The following is a 10,976-nucleotide window of genomic DNA, read 5'->3' as shown; positions in this document are numbered from 1 at the left end:
CACTGTCTAGGTGCGTTAAAGTTCTCTAAAGATGTCATGGATCCCGGGTAGTACTCACACCTAGATCTGGTAACCAAATTGAATAAGTACATTGTGGAAGAGACAGCCTCACTATGCCAGAGTTCAGAGGGTTCTCAAGAGGATCCCAAGCCAGTACACAAATTGGAGGGGGCAGAACCTAATGACTTAGGAGTAGAGTGAGAGTGCTTGACATAATTTGAAAGATTTTAGTAGAAAAACAGTATTGAGGAGATTTGCTTGAAATAGTTTTGTAATAAGAGGGTTGTTTAGTAAAACAACTTTTGAGAATAGTCATGTAACTCAACAAACAACAGGTCGGTCAAACAAGTTCAGCAAATACTCTGGGAACAAGTCTCCATACATGGTCAATTAGGGGTTTGGGGACAAACAGGAAGGTATGATGAACACATAACAGGCAGAAGTCATTTGCCCTTAGTTGAGGTAGCAAGACATAGATTCAAAAGTGTTAATTAGAACATAGTTACAGAACCAGAGATGCCTAGGGGATTCATGGGAGTGGGAGATAGTATGTCATATGATTTTACACTAAACATGGTTCAGCATAATATTAAAACAACTTGGGCAATAGCCCAACAAGGGCATACTAGAACTAGTAGACAAGAATTAAATAGAGTAGCGTCAGGTCACTAGTCCATCAAAGCATGCTGAAGCAAAGAGATTAATTACATATTGAATAGAAATCATAGGTAAAAACAAATCAAGAACATGATGAATGGAAGTATTAAAAGAAACATATTGTTTTGAGCTTGAATTCAAATCAGAGCATACCAGTATAGACACAGTAAACACAAGGTGAAGAACAGGAGAGCACAACAATCAACCTTGGCTTACAGCCAGCTAATTCAAATGGTAGCAACTAACAAAGAAAGAAAGCAGCAAGCTTTTAGAGTGAGAGAGAGAGTTTTGAACCAATGTCTTCGTGTGTTTGTGTTAATGAGAGAGTGTGTATATATAGCAATTCAAAATTACGTAAAATAAGGCGATAATCACAGTAGTATAGTAATTATGGAATCAAGTACTAATCAGAATCAAATCAATGCAAGTATTCCTTTAATTAAGGGGTAATCAACCAACTGTAATGGGCAGAAAATGTTTAAGGAAAAAAATCAAGTAGGGTATCAGGTACAAAATAGACGAGTAGGGGTAAGTACATAAGAGCTCAATTAAGGAAACAACTAGTACAGAATCAGTAAAACATTCGATTAACCAAATAAGGTAAGAAAACAAAATAAAGTTGCAGAATATGGAAATAATCGAAAATCAGCATATAGTAAATCAGTGAATCAAGGACTCGAAATTACTGATTTAAGGAGAGTATCATGGGTTCCCATGAGTAAACAAATAAATCAAGTTTAAACAGGAGAATCGAAGGTCTAAAAGAAGTTTTCAAATCAATACAAGAAACAGTGAGCTTAGAGTCAATCAAAGAGAGAGTTTTAGCATATAAATAGAGTGAGATAGGAGTAACCAAACATAGCAAGCAAAGAGGCAAGTATTGACCAGCCAAGATGAACAAAAACACATAGAGGTGATACAAGTTAGGCTAAAACCTCATTAGAAACATATTCGAAGCAAGATAATCACAGAAAATCAAATAAGAGACGAGTAGTCATGCTAATACACAGAATCAAACGAAGAAATCTAGAAAATTAGGGCTTTCAACATAGACGAGTTGAAGAGGTAATAAAATTATATAATCAGTCAAAATATATAAGAAATAGAAGTTTGAACACAAAGAATCAGTTTAAACAAAGTTTTAGAAGAAGTTCCGAAAACCCTAATTTTAGAAGAAGACGAAAACACTTGAAATCACATGGTTCTTATAAAGAGTTCCAAGGATAGTTTAAAACATCAAAGAAACAAACTCAAATCCTGTTAAATTTGTATAGATCTAGGAGATGTAGGCAGAAATTAGGGTTTCAGAAGAAACCCAAATAGAGATAAAAGAACCTGTCTAGAATCCCAAGGATCGTAACAAATACAGCGTGATTTTGCTCGAAATCACACTGGAGTAGCCAAGAACAGAAAAGTGACAAACCCTAGGTGCAAGTCGGCATGGCCCTGGGCCCTTGAAGACCATAGAGAAGGCAAGCATGGCATTTGAGAAGCCATTAGAGGCTTAGGAGTTGATGGGAGATCACTGGAGAAGACTGGAGAAGAGGGGTCGGCGGTTTTAATGGCTAGGGTTTGGTTGAGTTACTGAGAGAGGAAAGGAGATGAGAGAATACAGAGGCGTCGGTCTATGAAAAATGGTTAAGGTTAGGGGTCGTTTACAATTAAAAAAAGGAAGGAACGAACGAGAAGATCAACGCCCAGGATTTGACGGGTCTTGGGTCGGGTAATTTCATTTAGGGCCTGGGTCGGGTAATTTGATTAGGAATTGGGCTGGGTATTGGGTTTAATTGAGGCTATGATTGAAATGTAATCTGGCTATATTTTAAATAGCCAATTTATCCCTATATAATTTATAATAAATAACAGATAATTTCTGAAAAAATAATTTCATGTACTAAAATGTTTTAAAATAGATATTTAACATATTAAACATATTGAAGACCAATTTTATGCATATAAATGTAATTATACATTAATAAGGCTAATATTGTAATTATATGCAATTTAGCTTTAAAAATACAAAATGCAATTATAAAAATGCACTGAAAATAATTTAACAATATTTTGGCATAAATATAGAATTTTAATGACTAAATCGCCCCAACAATAATTTGATGGATAATTATTGGGGATTTTATGAGTAAAAGGGAAGGAAATAAATCAATTTAAAATCTTTAAAATTATAGGAAAATTATAAAAACCTTATGCATGCTTATATATGCATATATATGCGATTTTGAAAGTATTTATGCATATTAAAAATATATAAGGAAAAATTGGGTATCAACACCAGGATATCGCCCGTAGTCCCAAAGTAAACACACAGCAGCAACACGAAGAATATTCAACTCAATCCAATTTCATACCAAGGTAAGACAGGTATTTCTAACCTAGCATGCTGCACATAATTCAAATAAAGCAGTTTGAGCAAGTAATGCAATTAAGTCACTTAGACATGCTTCCCTAAGCTAATAGTAGGCTTAAATTACAAGTGGTATAAATAGGGAAGAAAACATAGTTATAGTTACTTAATGAAAATAGGATTTTCAAAAATTAGCACATGTACGCACTCATCACCTCACGCACAAGGCATTTCGTATATCAACAATACCAAATCCTAAAGGGAGTTCCCCCACACAAGGTTAGACAAGCCACTTACCTCGAACTAGCTCAATCAACTCGAAATCACGTTCTTGCCACGAGTACCCGACTCCAAATGGACCAAATCTATTCAAAGTAATTTCATAATGTAAATATAACTTCAACTAACTACTTCAACTAATTAATACGAGGCTAACACGCGAAATTAAGAAAATTGCCCAAAAAGTCCCCCAGGCCCACATTTTGGAACAGGATAAAATTCACATAACTAGAATCCGTACACTCTCACGAGTTCATGCGTACCAAATACATCAAAATTAGACCACAAAGAACCCCTCAAATCCCCAAGTCTAAGTCTCCAATTTCAAACCCTAAACCCCCAATTGTAATCCTTATTTTCCATAAATTTCTTGCCAAATCAGTAGAATAATACCATATAAACGAGTTTGGATTCCAAAAATCTTATCTCCTTGAAGCTCCCTTGAATCCTCTCTTAAAAACCTCCAAAAAAGCTCAATTCTCGGATAAAAATGGTCAAATAATAGGCTAAAATCGCGACAGTAACCTCATATAGGTTTTGTCCCAAGGTTTCCACACCTGCGGCCATTTACTCACAACCTGCGAACCCGCACCTGCGGTCCCAAGTGCGCATCTGCAAAATTCCAGTTAAAGCACTGGGTCGCACCTGTGCTTCTTTTACCGCACTTGTGGTCTCGCAGGTGCGCTCAACCTCTCGCACCTGCGGATTCTGGTCTCCAAGCACCCGGCAGCATCTGCGGCTCCTGCATCGCTTCTGCGATCACGCACCTGCAGGCCCCCGGGACCTTCCGAAATCATCCCGAGGCCCCCGGGACCTCAACCAATAAATACGAACAAGTCATATACCACTATTCAAACTTTTACCAACCTCCGGAACACTCAAAACAATATTGAATCATCAAAACACCCTCGGATTCAAGCCTAAGGATTCGAAAACTTTCAATTTTCGCTCTCAACAAAAAAGTATATCAAACCTCGTCCGAATGACCTAACATTTTGCACACACGTCCCAAATGACACAATGGACCTACTCCAACTTCCAGAATTTCATTCCGACCCCTATATCAAAATCTCACTATCAAACCGAAAACTTCAAATATTTGACTTTCGGCATTTCAAGCCTAATTAAGCTACGAACCTCCAAAACACAATCCAAACATGCCCATAAGCCCAAAATCACCCAACGGAGCTAAAAGAATTGACGTAATTCCATTTCGAGGCCGTCTTCACACCGCTCTGACTACGGTCCAAATTCTAAATCTTAAACTCTCATTTGGGATTAAGTGTCCCAAAACACTCCGACACTCCGAACGAATCCTCCCAGCAATTCACAATAGAAGAAAATAAACACGGGGAAAGTAGTTAATAGAGGATCGGGGCGTTAATTCTTAAAATGATCGGCCGGGTCGTTACACTAGGACGGCCTCGGGCTCATCCTCTGCCCCTCGTAGGAGCTACCACTGGGGGCTCGAGCTGCTGATCAGCGGATGAAGAAGCACGTGTTCTCGCCATCTCAAAAGAATAGAGTAGAAGTTCAATTAGCGTTGAGAAATCAAATCGCACGACAAAGAAGAATCGATGTGAAGTCATTCCTAAACTCTGTATTTTCTAGAGGATAAGCACAGACATCTCCGTACAGATCCCTCGGACTCTACTAAGCTTGTCTGTGAATTGTGAGACCTAAGCAACATCGAGCTCTGATACCAACTTGTCACGACCCGGATTTCCCACCCTCGGGAGTCGTAATGGCACTTACTTGTGAAAGCAAGGCAAGCCGACAATTACATATTTTATTACTCTTTTACTTATATTTTGCCAATTATAAGTTAACATAATATAAGCAGCAGAATGAAATGTGCGGAAGACGAATTTCAACAGTTTAAGTTAATACAAATACGGTTCCATAAAGTAGTTCACCCAGAACTGGTCTCACAATCTCATGGACCATCTACGAATACTACAAATAGGGTCTAAAAAAAGAAAGTACATATCTGTCTTTGAAATAAATAAAAACAGAAAGAAAGTAAGATAGAAGGGGACGCCAAGGCCTGCGGACGTCTGCAGAACTACCCGGGTCTCTGATGGACTGAAGGCAGCAACCGCTAACTATGGTCCAAATGCTCCAGTACCGGGATTTGCACACAGTGTAGAGTATAGTATCAGTACAAGAGACCCCATGTGCTGGTAAGTGTCAAGCCTAACCTCGGCGAAGTAGTGACAAGGCTAGGACAAGACTACCAAATAAACTTGTGCGGCTAAATCATATACAGCGGATAATAATAACAGAATCTAGCAGTTAAAAATGGGAAGGGGAAACATGCTAGGGGGGATATCAAGTACCAACAGAATTCCAGTGGAGAAACATAAAGAACATCATAATTCAATTATCAGCAGGAATAAGGAAAATAGTAACATGTGCATGGCATCACCCTTCGTGCTTTTACTCTCGTTCTCACCATAAGAATCAATATATTCGGCATGGCATCACCCTTCGTGCTTTTACCTCACATAATCATGGCACGACATTATCCTTCGTGCATTACACTTATATCATGGCAAGACATTATCCTTCATGCATTAACGATCACAATATCCGCACGACATCACCCTCCGTGCATTAACATTCACAATATCGGCACATCATCACCCTTCGTGCATTAACACTCACAATATCACGCACGACATCACCCTTCGTGCTTTACACTCTTCCTTACCCAAGCAATAACAACAAAGCAATTCGGATAAGGGAATCAATAATATCACAATAGTATCCTGGCAAGGGAACAATAATATAACAATAATATCCCGACAAGGGAAACAATATCATAAGCAATAACATCCTGGCAAGGGAATCAACAATATATCTCATCTCATTTCCACAATCACTTCACAACATGAATCTCAACTTGAGCCAATGTTCAACAATGGTCAATTACCAAGAATACTTTCATAAGCCTTGTTCAACATTCATAATCATCATAATTAGCATGGAAAATACATAACGGAGTCACAACAATCATAGCATAAGACTCATGGGCATGCTTGACACCAACGTATAGATACTCGTCACCACACATATACGTCGTACTCTACACTTAATATGTAGCAAATAAGACCACAACTCCTATTTCCTCAACCTAAGGTGAGACCAAACACTTACCTCAAATTCCACGACCAAACTCAAGCCTCAAGCACCACTTTCCCTTTAGATTTTGTCTCCAATTTACTTGTATCTATCCATAATTAACTTAACAACATCAATAAATGCTAAAGAATTCAACTCCAATACTTAATTATAGGTTTTCTATCATTTTTCCCAAAAGGTCAAAAATCCACCCCGAGCCCAATTGGTCAAAACTCAATGTTCGGACCAAAACCCGAATACTCATTCACCCACGAGCCCAAATATGTATTTAGCTACGAAATCTGACCCCAAATTGAGGTCTAAATTCTCATTATATAAAAAGCCCTAATTCTACCCAAAATTTCTAATTTTACCATGGAAGAACAAGATTTAGGCCTAGAAATCTAATGGGTGTTGATGGAAAATGAAGGAGATGAGTTTAGGAACACATTATGATTTGGTATTGAAACTTCTCTTCAAAAATCTCCTAAGATCTGATTTTAGGGAAGGAGATATGAAAATATTGCTTATTCCCATTTTGCTACTGTTTTAAAAAGACTGTGCATGCCTTCTTCGCGTTCGCGAAGGGCTTGCCGCGTTCGCGAAGAGCTGCCTTCCTCAAGCTTACGCGATCGCGGGCTCTTCCATGCGTTCGCGAAGGGTAAGCCTCCCTAACCTTCGCATTTGTGGACCAACGTACGCATTCGCATAGAAGAAATGATAAATTCCCAGCCCACCTCCATTTTACTATACGCGTTCACGTGACACAGGTCGCATTTGTGTAGAGCAACCCCCCCGTGCTCTGTGTTCGCGATCCTGGCTATGCGTTTGCGTTGAACAAACCCAGGCCCAGTTGTGATTACACTTTGCAATCGGGAGAGTGGCTTCGCAATCGCGAAGCATAAAATGTCTGTGTACTAGAAGCAGCAAAGACATCAGAAGTTTCTAAGTCTCAAAACATCTTGAACCCCATCTGAAACTTATCCGAGCCCTTGAGGCTCCAAACCAAACATGCATACCAACCTAAAAATATCATACGGACTTACTCGTGCAATAAAATCATCAAAATAACGCCTAAAACTACAAGTTTAGCATCAAAAACAAAGAAAAAAATCTCAAGAACTCTTAAGCTTCAAATTTTACAATGAGGGTCCGAATCACTTCATATAATCTCTGTTTCTTACCAAATTTTATAGGCACCACTCAAATACAACATCAAACCTGTACCGGATTCCGGAACCAAAATACAGGCTCGATACTATCAAATTCAAACATCTTTAAATTTCCAAAAACTCTTATAATTTCAGTTAAATAATTTTCTTCAAAAATTCATTTTTCGGGCTATGGACCTCAGAATTCAATTCCTGGCACACGCCCAAGTCCCATAATTTTCTACGGATCCTCCGGGACCATCAAATCACGGGTCCGAGTCTGTTTACCTAAAATGTTGAATGAAGTCAACTTAAATTAAAATTTAAAGGTAAAACTAGCATTTTCCTCAAATTTTCACATAAAAACTTTCCAGATATATGCCCGGAGATAAGAGGAGGTTTTCTAGGCCCTAAAACACAGAATTGACTTTTAAAACAAGTGATGACCTTTTGGGTCATCACATGTTTTTAATATTCAACGATGCATCCAAGTAAGTTATAAGTCGATGAATCAATTTACAAATAGGTATATTTGATGATAAATTACATATACTAATTAGGATCTTCACAAGTATATCCCTAAAAGAACTGACCCTGGGCAGGGTCGGCTTTTTTAGGGATATCTTTGTGAAGATCCTAATTAGTATATGTAATTTATCACCAAATATACCTATTTGTAAATTGATTCATCGACTTATAACTTACTTGGATGCATCGTTGAATATTAAAAATAAAACGTTTGACCTATATATATAACATCGAATGAAATCATTATCTGTCCTAATCTCCGATGACCCTCTTTACTCTGGTCAAATTTGGAAAATGTTAATTTCTTCTAATTGAATTCCGATCACTGTGACTACAAGTCCTGCCATACATAGTGACAAACCCTCCGACGGATTATTACGTGAAATTGGTACTCTATTTTATTTACGGTGAAATTCTGGTGAAATTGATAAATCGCCGAAACTTTCCTATACACAGGTTCGGGAGTGGCAATATTCAGCGGATTTGGAAGTCCGGACATCCCCGACTGTGATCCAGGTTCCATCTTTCTTAAATTGTATTTGCGCACATATATTTACTGCTGCCTTGCCGGTAATTTTGATTGGATTGATTGCTTTTTCTATCTTCTCTACTAGTGTTTTAAGCTTAAGGTTTCATCTATTCATTCTAATTCTGCATTTGCATATGGGTAGTTTCGTAGACGTGGTTGTTTCATTGTTCTAGTGCCTGTCACGTTATTGGTTCTTAGTGGTAGTGTTTACCTAATACCTTTTGCTTATAGTGGCGGTAGTGAACGATGTGAGAGTAAGGTCATGTCCTCGGATGGGGCTGAGGGTGTGGGGTCCAGGGGTGGGAAGGAGGGGTTAGAAAGCCTCTAGGCTGAGAGTTGGGTCTTGGAACATTGGGACGTTGACGGGGAAGTCTATAGAGTTAGGTAAGATTCTTCATAAGAGGAAGATCAATGTAGCGTGTGTTTAGGAGACTAGATGGAAGAGTACTAGCGTACGAGATGTAGACGGGTTTAAACTATGGTACTCAGGGAGCCCTGGGGGTAAGAATGAGGTAGGTATTTTAGTTGGCAGGGACCTTAGGGAGCTCATGGTTGAGTTTAGGAGGGAAAATGATAAGTTGATGAGTATTAAGCTGGTAGTTAGTGGATTTACTGTAAACGTGATTAGTGCATATGCTCCTTAGGTAGGTGTGGACCAGGAGGTCAAGAAGCAATTCTTAGAGAATTTTGACGAGATGGTGTATAGTATCCCGCACACAGAGAAGTTGTTCATTGGCGAAGATTTCAATGGTCATATTGGGGCTAGTGCTTGGGGTATGATGATGTGCATGGCAGGTACTATTTTGGGGATAGAAATGAGGGAGGTAATTCTCTGTTGGATTTTGCTAGAGCTTTTGATTTGGTTATAGCTAACTCAAATGTTCCGAAGAGGGAAGAGCACCTGGTCACTTTTCGGAATTCAATGGGCAAGACCCAGATTGATTATCTTCTCTGTAGGAAATGCGATAAAGGTCTGTGCATAGACTGCAAGGTCATCCCAAGTGAGCACCTCACAAATCCTCATAGGCTCCTAGTTATGGACCTGGAGATCAAGAGGAGTAGGAAAAAGAGGGCGGGGTGCAGGCAACCTAAGATCAAGTGGGGTAACTTGACCAAGGACAAAGCTCAGGAGTTAGGGGAGAAGTTGTTGGCTATGAGGGCCTGGATGAGTAGGGGGGACGCGTCTAGTATGTGGTTCACGAATGCGGATTGCATTAGGGTAGCTACTAGAGAGGTCTTAGGGGTCACGAAGGGCTCTCCTGGGGGTCATAAAGGGGACTAGTGGTGGAATGGAGAGGTTCAAGGTAAAGTGGAAGCTAAGAAAGCTGCTATTTGAAGCTAGTGGAGAGTACAAATGAGGAGGAAAAAAGGACTTATCGGTAGTGTTACAGAAAGGCAAAGAAAGAGGCAAAGTTAGCAGTTACGACGGCTAAGAATGCGGCGTTTGCTAGTTTGTACGAGGAGCTCGGGGGCAAATGCGGGGACAAGAAGTTGTACCGGTTGGCCAAGGTGAGGGAGAGGAAAGCCCGCGACTTAGACCAAGTCAAGTGCATCAAGGACGAGGATGGAAAAGTTTTGATGGACGAGGCACTTATTAGGAGAAGATGACAGTCATACTTCCATAAATTGTTGAATGAGGAGGGGGATAGACACATTGTGTTGGGTGAGTTGGAGCACTCCGAGAGTTGGCGGGATTTTGGGTACTATAGGCGGATTACAGTAAAGGAGGTAGAAGGGGTGATGCGTAAGATGTGCAGGGGCAGAGCGACCGGGCCAGACGAAATTCTAGTGGAATTCTAGAAGAGCACGGGGCAGGAAGGTTTGGAGTGGCTCACTAGGTTATTTAATGTTATTTTTAAGACAAAGAAGATACTCGAAGAATGAAGGTGGAGTACGATGGTTCCGCTTTACAAGAACAAGAGTGATATCCAAAATTGGCACAATTATAGGGGTATCAAGTTGTTGAGTCACACTATGAAGGTTTGGGAGAGGCTGGTGGAGGCTAGGGTGGGGAGGTGCGTGTCTATTTCCGAGAATCAGTTTGGATTTATGACGAGGCGTTCGATTACGAAAGTGATTCATCTGGTAATGAGATTAGTGTATCTGTACAGGGAGAGGAAGAAGGATTTGCATATGGTGTTTATTGACCTTGAGAAAGCATACAATAAAGTTCCGAGGGAGGTCTTGTGGAGGTGTTTGTAGGTTAGTGGCATTCCAGTAGCGTGCATTAGGATGATTAAGGATATGTATGATGATGCTAAGACTCGGGTAAGGACTGTGGGGGTGACTCGGAGCATTTCCCTGTGGTGATGGGGTTGCACCAGGGATCGACTCTTAGCCCATTTTT

Source organism: Nicotiana tabacum, chromosome 7 (genome assembly GCF_000715075.1).
Source record: "Nicotiana tabacum cultivar K326 chromosome 7, ASM71507v2, whole genome shotgun sequence".
NCBI classification, from domain to species: domain Eukaryota; kingdom Viridiplantae; phylum Streptophyta; class Magnoliopsida; order Solanales; family Solanaceae; genus Nicotiana; species Nicotiana tabacum.
This window is presented reverse-complemented; position numbering follows the sequence as displayed.